The sequence below is a fragment of the Elephantulus edwardii genome, unplaced genomic scaffold, assembly GCF_000299155.1.
Source record: "Elephantulus edwardii isolate Elephantulus edwardi_28Jun2011 unplaced genomic scaffold, EleEdw1.0 scaffold00086, whole genome shotgun sequence".
Lineage (NCBI taxonomy): Eukaryota > Metazoa > Chordata > Mammalia > Macroscelidea > Macroscelididae > Elephantulus > Elephantulus edwardii.
This window is the reverse complement of record NW_006399836.1, coordinates 11,541,574-11,549,612: the sequence shown is the minus strand read 5'-3', so window position 1 is coordinate 11,549,612 and position 8,039 is coordinate 11,541,574. Positions and strand designations below refer to the sequence as shown.

Sequence of the window (8,039 nt, the reverse complement as noted above, 5' to 3'; positions counted from 1 at the left end):
AACATTCCACACAAGAGCACAATATGTATTCTTCACTAGTGCACATGAAACATTCTTCAGAATTGACCTGATGTTAGGTCACAAAGCAAACCTCAAGATTTTATAAAAACATCAAAATTCTACCAAGCTTCTTCTCAGATCACAAAGGCTGTAAAATTAGAAATCAACCAAAGGAAAATCAAGGGACAAAAATCAAGTACATGGAAACTAAATATTACCCAGCTTGAACTCTATTGGGTAAAAGAAGAAATTAAAAAATTCTTGAAGGAAATGAGAATGAAAACACACCACACCATAATCTTTGCAACACAACAAAAGCAATGCTGTCGTTATGTGCCACCGAGTTGCCTGCAACTCATAATGACCCTACATACATCAGCTTTGAATCCTGCCCTGTCCTGAGCCAGTCTCATTATCTCTGACAGGTCTAATCTCATTTCTACAGTCACTGTGTCAATTCATCTCATTCTGTGTCTTTCTCTCCTGTGCTGTCCCTCAACCCTTTCAAGTATGATCTCCTTCTCCAAGGACTGGTCTGGCCTGGCCATGTGCCCAAAGTGTGTGAGGCAGAGCCTCAAAATCCCTGCCTCCAGGGAGCATCCTGGTTTCACCCTCTCTAGGCCAGAGCTGTTTGTTCTCCTGGCAAGTTAAATTTATAGCAATAAATATACACATCTAAAATGAAGAAAGAACCAAAATCAACACCTAAACCTAACATCTCCAACTATTAGGAAAAGAATAGCTAGCCAAGCCCCATTTCCAGAAGAAAAGAAAGACTAGTTTAAAGCTGAAATAAATGAAATCGAAAACAAAAGACAACCGCAAAAAGAATTAACAGAACTATAAGATAGTTCCTTAACAAGTTCATAAAATCGGCCGGGCCAAGATGGCCGCGGGTTTGAATTTGACGCTCGGGGCGGACGTTGGCCCGAGGCAGCCTCCCAGCCGGGGCCTCACGCAAGGGGCGGGGCGCGCCCGAATGACGTCACGGGGAGCGCCGCCTCCTCCGCACGCTATAAATAAGCGCCAGGCGCCGCTTGTCTCCCAGCCCGAAGATGAGCAAGCGCAACTTGGTGTCGTACGTGCGGCCGGCGGAGCCCGCCTTCCTGACCCGCTTCAAGGAGAGGGTCGGCTACGAGAAAGGACCCTCCGTGGAGACCAAGAGAATCCAGCCTCAGCTCCCAGAAGATGATGCTGATCGCAGTGACAAAGAAGATGAGCAGCCCCAAGTGGTAGTTTTAAGAAAAGGAGACTTGTCAGCTGAAGAAGTCATGAAAATTAAAGCGGAGATAAAGGCAGCTAAAGAAAATGAGGAGCCCACTACTGCTGATGGGAGAATCATGTATCGCAAACCAGTCAAGCGTCCCTCTGATGAAAAATATCCAGGTTTAACAGCAAGTTCCAAAAAGAAGAAGACAAATGAAGAGGGAAGTAGTAAGCTGGACTCAGTTAAAAAGAACTCACGAATGAAAATCAAGAACAGTAGCCTCCTTTCTTTTGGCGATGAAGATGAATAATTGTACATCTTTTGGACTTAGACTTCTTTGGGAATTTATGGGTTGGTTTTTTTTTAAAAAAAAACATCTTTTCCCTGCTTTTATAAAAGTAATACAAGTTCACTGGAGAAGATAACAAAAAAATAAGTAAGCTCTAAATTGTTGATTCTTCAGTACTTGGATGAAAATAGTATTAATATTTTGTTACTTTCCTTGTCTGAGGATGTGTATGTAAATTATATTTTTAAAAAATGAAATTGAAATTGTGTTATATATGTTCTGTGTCCATTTTCTCACTTAATAGAAGCGTTCTTACACAGAAAAAGATTCAAAATGTGTAAGGGATGTCCTTATTAAATAGGCCATCTATTGCATACTTTTCATTATTCGAACTCCACTTTAAGTGGGAAGGATAATAGTATACCTAAATAAAACACACAATAAATTATAACACCTAAATAAAAAGTGTCAGGATGGATGACGAAGAGATAGAGATTGAGATTGTTCACAGCTTCAGTTTGCTCGGCTCCACAGTGAACACTCTTGGCACCAGCAGTCAGGAAATCAAAAAGCGTATTGCGATGGGAAAGTCTGCTGTTAGGGACCTCTCTAAAGTACTCAGGAGCAACAGTGTCTCTCTGGAGACTAAGGTGCGCCTGATACAGGCCATGGTATTTGCAATCGCTTGTTATGCATCAGAGAGTTGGACAATGACTAGGGAGGACAGAAAGAGAGTGGATGCGTTTGAGCTGTGGTGCTGGAGAAGGGTACTGAATGTACCCTGGACTGCCAGGAAAACAAACAGATTCATCTTGGAGAGGATTAAACCAAGCTACTCCTTGGAGGCAAGGATTCTGGGGCTTCGTCTGACATACTTTGGACATGTTGCCAGGAGGGACGGGTCCTTGGAGAGGGACATCATGCTTGGGAGGGTTGAGGTACAACGCAGGAGGGGAAGACCCTCTATGAGATGGATTGATTCGGTGACTGGGGTAATCGGGATGGGTGTGCCAGAGGCGGTGCGGTTGGCGCAGGATAGAGCAGGGTTTAGGGCTGTTGTGCATAGGGTCGCTATGAGTCGGAAACGACTCGACGGCACATAACAACAACAAATAAAAACACCTCCTAGCTCTGTCATGGGTTGTCAGTCACATGGCTCAGCTGTGGGAATTAAGACACAGAAGCTGATACAAGGACAGACGTGGAAGGCATGAATTTTTACACCTCTCCCTTCATCCTGCCTGGAGGACAGATTGGAAACTGAGGAGCTTGGGACTGCTGTCCCAGCTGTGAACTAAGCCTGGTACATGAGCAGCATAACTGCCAGCAATTAAACCTCCATCACGTTTCTCACATGCAGCCAAAGGCAGTCCTAACCAAAAAACAAGTGTAGTAAAATAATTCAGGGATTTCTGATTATTCCCTTAGGATAAGTGGCTAATGTAATTAGAGTTTGATTAGGCATTGTAATACAGTAATTACATGAATCCTTGAAAACTAATGTTATAAAACAAAATGACCATGAGTGTTTGGGAAAAGCCCCCAATATGATTGTGAACTTCCATTCAAATTTTAAAAAGGAATAAATTGCTAGGAACAGAATTCCTGCATTAAAGTTAATGTTGACACTTATTATTTAGACCATTTATGAGAACCAATTTCACTTTGACCATAACTGCAAAAAGGCATGGACTGACACCAACATTTTAATTTGTATAAATTTGGTATGTTAAAATAATTTCATGTATTAATACTTAAGTTTAATTGACATTGTCTTTGCGCTACAAAAGATGTTAAATTTTTTCATTGTTTTATGGATACATACATATATTTCATGCATACATACATTTATTTGGTTTTTATTAACCTTTTCATCTAGTTTAGTCATATTTTTGTCCTAATTTATAAATTCTTTAAAAATATAAATTCTCTAACCCAGCAATCCCTTGCTTTTTTTGATGTCACTGTTTTTCAGCCTCTGTTGTTGATATGTTGTTATGTGATTGAGTCTGAACCAACTCATAGCTGACCCTCCAGTGGATTTTCAGAGGCAGTAAATCACATGGGAGGAGACGGCCCACCTTTCTCCTGCGGAGAAGCTGGTGAGTTTGAACCATGCCTTGGATCAATTAAAGCATTATATTCTCTTGTTCTTCTTTTATTTGTTATTTACATTTTCTCTTTCACACTTAATCTGGAGTTTATTTTGGTATACTTTTTTCGTTGAATAAATAATTGTCCTGGTTAAAAAAAAAAAAGGTTCATAAAATCAACAAGCTGCTGGCAAATCTAACAAAGGGAAAGAAGGTGAAGGTACAGATAACAGGATAAGGGATGATGGGGTGACGTCACAACAGAACAGACTGAAGAAAGGACAATTAGAGCACACTCTGCATTGACACATGTGAGAACCTAGGGGAAATGGGCAAATTTTAGAAAATTACTGTCTATCTAATGTAAGCCAGTCAGAGATAGAAAATATGAAATCTATCACAAAAGGCCCAGTGAAGAGAAAATGATGTGACCAAGACAAAGACATTCCTCTAGGTTGTATAGCCCAGGTGTACAAGTTGCCCTCCTGCGGTTACTTGTGGTTGCTATGAGGCTGAACACTGTGACACGGATGTGTCAAATGCGTTAATGGTTGACTACACAATGTGGACTGAGAGTGGGGTGGAGCTCCCCGATTAAACAAGCATGGAAGGAGGAGTGGCATCCACTTCCATAATACCTTGCCTCCGGAAACCCTATGAACCTGGAGAGAGCATGAATGACACCCAAGTGTCAAAGACTCTCCTTCATAGGGTCGCTATGAGTCACCTGTGACTCAACGGCACTTAACAACAAACAACAACATTACAAAATGAGAAACTTAATTGAGTTTTTGCAAAACCTATACCCATGAGGCTGTTGTGTGAATAGAGCAAGGGAACACTATACAGTTTAAAATTAAGTGGGGCGGGGGAGGTGTCAGGGTTGTATTCTCTCTCCATACTTATTCAATCTGTATGCTGAGCAAATTATCCGAGAAGTTGAACTCTACAAAAAAGAATATGGCATCAAGCTTGGAGGAAGACTGTCAATAAACTGCTTTATGCGGATGACACAACCCAGCTTGCTGCAAGTGAGGAGGACTTGAAGCACTTGTTGCAGAAGATCAAAGAATGCAGCCTTCAAGATGGATCTCAACATTAAGAAAAGCAAAGATGGTGTGAAAAAGAATGTATACGAACTTTGTAAGTAAGCCAGTATAAAATTTAAAAAGAAAAACAAAGATTCTTATCATTGGACCAATAGGCACCATCATAATAAGTGAAGAAAAGATTGAAACTGTCCACAACTTAATCTTACTTGGATCCGCAATCAATACCTTTGGGACAAGTAGTCAGGAAATCAAGAGATGTATTCCACTGTAAAAGTTTGTCGTTTGGGACTTGTCCAAATTATTGAGGAGTAATTATGTCAGCTTGAGGACTAAGGTGCGTCTGATTCAGGCCATGATTTTTCTGATCACTTGCTGTGCATCGGAGAGATAGATAATGAATAAGGATCACAGAAATAGAATTGATCCCTTTGAGCTGTGGTGTAAAAGAGCAATAAACATCCAGTGGATGATCAAAAGAACAGATATGTTTTAGAGAAAGTGCAGCCAGGAGGCAAAAATGAGGAAGCTTCATCTCACATATTTTAGCCATGTTGCTAGGAGGGGCTATTCTTTGGAGAAGGATAGGCGAAGGAGAGGAAGACCCTGACCAGGTGGACTGCCACAGTGACTGCCACAATGGACTTGAATATATCAGAAAGTGTGAGAACGACACAGGATAGGACAGAGTTCAGATCTGTTCATAGGGTTACAATGGGTCGTACTCAACTCAATGACACCTAACAACAACCAAAACCAAAACACTCTCAACCAAAAAAGTCCTGGTCCATATGGCTTCACTGGTGAATTCTACCAAAGATTCAGAGAATTGACATCAATTCTCCTCAAACTATTTCCAGATACAGAAAAAATATGGAACACTCCAGGGCTCTTTCTCTAAAGCAAGGAAAACCCTAATCCCAAAGCCAGGCAAAGACAGTGTGAAAAAAAAAGCGAAGTTTAGGTCAATGTCCCTCAGGAATACACATATAAAAATTTTCAACAAAATCCTAACCAATGGAATCTAACATAATGCAAAAAGAAATCCTTTATCATAATCAAGCAGAGTTCATAATAAGTATGTCAGCATAGTTCAACATTAGAAAAATAATCTGTATAATCTACCACACAAACAAAACAAAACAAAGGCTGAGAGTCACATAATCATCCCAATTTAGCAAAATTTACCACTTTTTTTCCTGGTAAAAACCTTCAAGGAAATAGGAATGACAGGCTTTATCATACAAGGTCACTGAGAGTCAAAATCTACTAGATGACTCAAAGTGGGAAGTATTTAGGTGCACTAGCATCTCAATAATAATAATCTACTAGTAATCTAATCTAATCTAATCTAATCTAATCTAATCTATCTAATCTATCTAATCTAATCTGGCAGAAGGTAGTGCACTGTGTTGTATGTTGTGCTGCCCTGAAAGCCTGCCTTGAATATTCAAAGTAGTCATTGTTTTCATGTAATAAAGATTTGAATCAATGACAGACATTTAAAGCCATTGGTTCTGTTCAGGTCTGCTTAGGACCCTGCAGGTGCAGGCCGCACCATCCTCTTATCAGTTCTGCACATTCTGTCTGAAGAGCATCGCAGTCTGAGGTGATTACAACATAATGGAAGAACTGTTGTTCCTCTTCACCAACCAGCAACAGCCACAGAAGTAGGAAGAAAACCAGGAAGAACTCTCACAAATAATAAGCCCCCCGTTTTAGACCTTTGCCTCCAATGAGCACTCTGGCTGTGCTTTTTCCAGGTCATATCTGTTTGTTCTTTGGCAGTCCGTGGGCAGTCAGTACCCTTCTCCAACACCACAGTTTAAAGGCACCAAACCCTCCTTCTGTCATCCTTATTCATAGTCCAGCTCTCAGATGCACAGCAAGTGATTGATCAGTGAAAGAGAGGAGGGCTCTCCCTTTGATGTGTTGACACAGCGACTAGAGCAATGGGCTCAAGTGTGTCAGAGGGGATGAGGATGGGACACGGTTCAAGGCTGTTGACCATAGGTTTGCTATTAGTCATACTCGACTCCATGACACATAACAACAACCTCTACCATTGTAGAATTTCTCACTTCCCAGAAGTCCTGCTGTGTGCTTCTTTGACAGTGTGCTGTGCTTGTCGCCCCTTGTCTATCTGGACTTAGTGTGTCTGTGTCAAACCTCTGCGGAGGGCTTGCTGGTTCTCTTTAAGGCATCGGATCCTGGGAAATTGATTCAACTGAATGGAACCTAACAGTTTTGGATCCACACGAGCTGCACTTTGGGAGAAGTATGGGGCTTTTCCTCTGATAAAGATTTGCAGACACTGAGCCTGAAGGACGATCACTGTGAGTCAGAATAGAGTCCACAGCTGTGGGAGTTTATACTCGGGGGTACTTTGAGGTCAGGAAAAAAAGGAAGAGGAAAAAATATCATAGAAGATACCTCTAGTGGTTTGTAGGAATCCCTAGATGGAGCAAAGGGTTTTATGCTCAGTTGCAAATAAAAAGGTTAAAAGTTCAAGTCTATCCAGAGGCCTGAGGATCTAGTTCTGGAAAACCAGCCCTTGAAGCCTCATGGAGCACATTCTACTTTGACACATATGAGGGTCGCCCTAAGTCAGTGCAGACTGGCGGCAGTGGGAAGCTGGGAGAGGCCTGCCACGTAGAGGGAGAAACACATGAGTCCCTGGGGAAGGTCACCCAGTGGGGTGGGAGAAAGAAGGAGAAAAAGAGAAAGAGAGGGAAGGAGTCCATGTGAAGGGTTTACATTTTTAAATAAAGTCATGGACATTTAAAAAATATAGAAAGTTTATGCCACACATAATCTATTAATTCTGGGAGTCTTTAAAAATGAAAATTCTGGTTAATTTAGGCCTACACTTCATCCAGCAACCCTCATCTGGATCTGAGACACCAGCATGTGCTGCTTCCAGTTCCTCCATTTCCTCATGATCTGACCCTCTGGGAGAGTCAACAGAGCAGAGAACTCTAATCCCATTTTTCAGGTTAAGACACGGACACCCAGGAAAGGCAAAATCCTGCCCAGGCTCACATATTCCTTGTTGGATTAAGTGGAGGCCAACACCATCAGACAGATTCAAGAAAAAACCAAACCAAAACAACCCCAACAAAAGGGCTTTCCTAATTGACAAGTTCATAAAGTAAGACATGAAATCAAGTTCCCCATACAGATGGCTATTGCTGGGGAGAGCGTGGCCTGTCCTCCAGAGTTTACCTCTGCTTCTTCAGACACACAGATCTGGACACACACTGCAGTTCTGCAGACACACGTCGAGCCTGTGTTTCTCTCTATCACAGATCCAGGATCGAGCTGTGGATGCCATTCTGCAGTGTTCTCTCCTCAGTCCTATGTCAGCCATTCCTCTTTGGGGACACCCAGGGCATCCCCCC

The 8,039-nt window shown here is 41.7% G+C and overlaps 1 pseudogene; it reads left to right on the top strand.

The window, feature by feature from the left end:
* The first annotated feature begins 1,055 nt into the window (after positions 1-1,055).
* Positions 1,056-1,517, top strand: LOC102860933 (annotated as a pseudogene).
* The last annotated feature ends 6,522 nt before the right edge of the window (positions 1,518-8,039 follow it).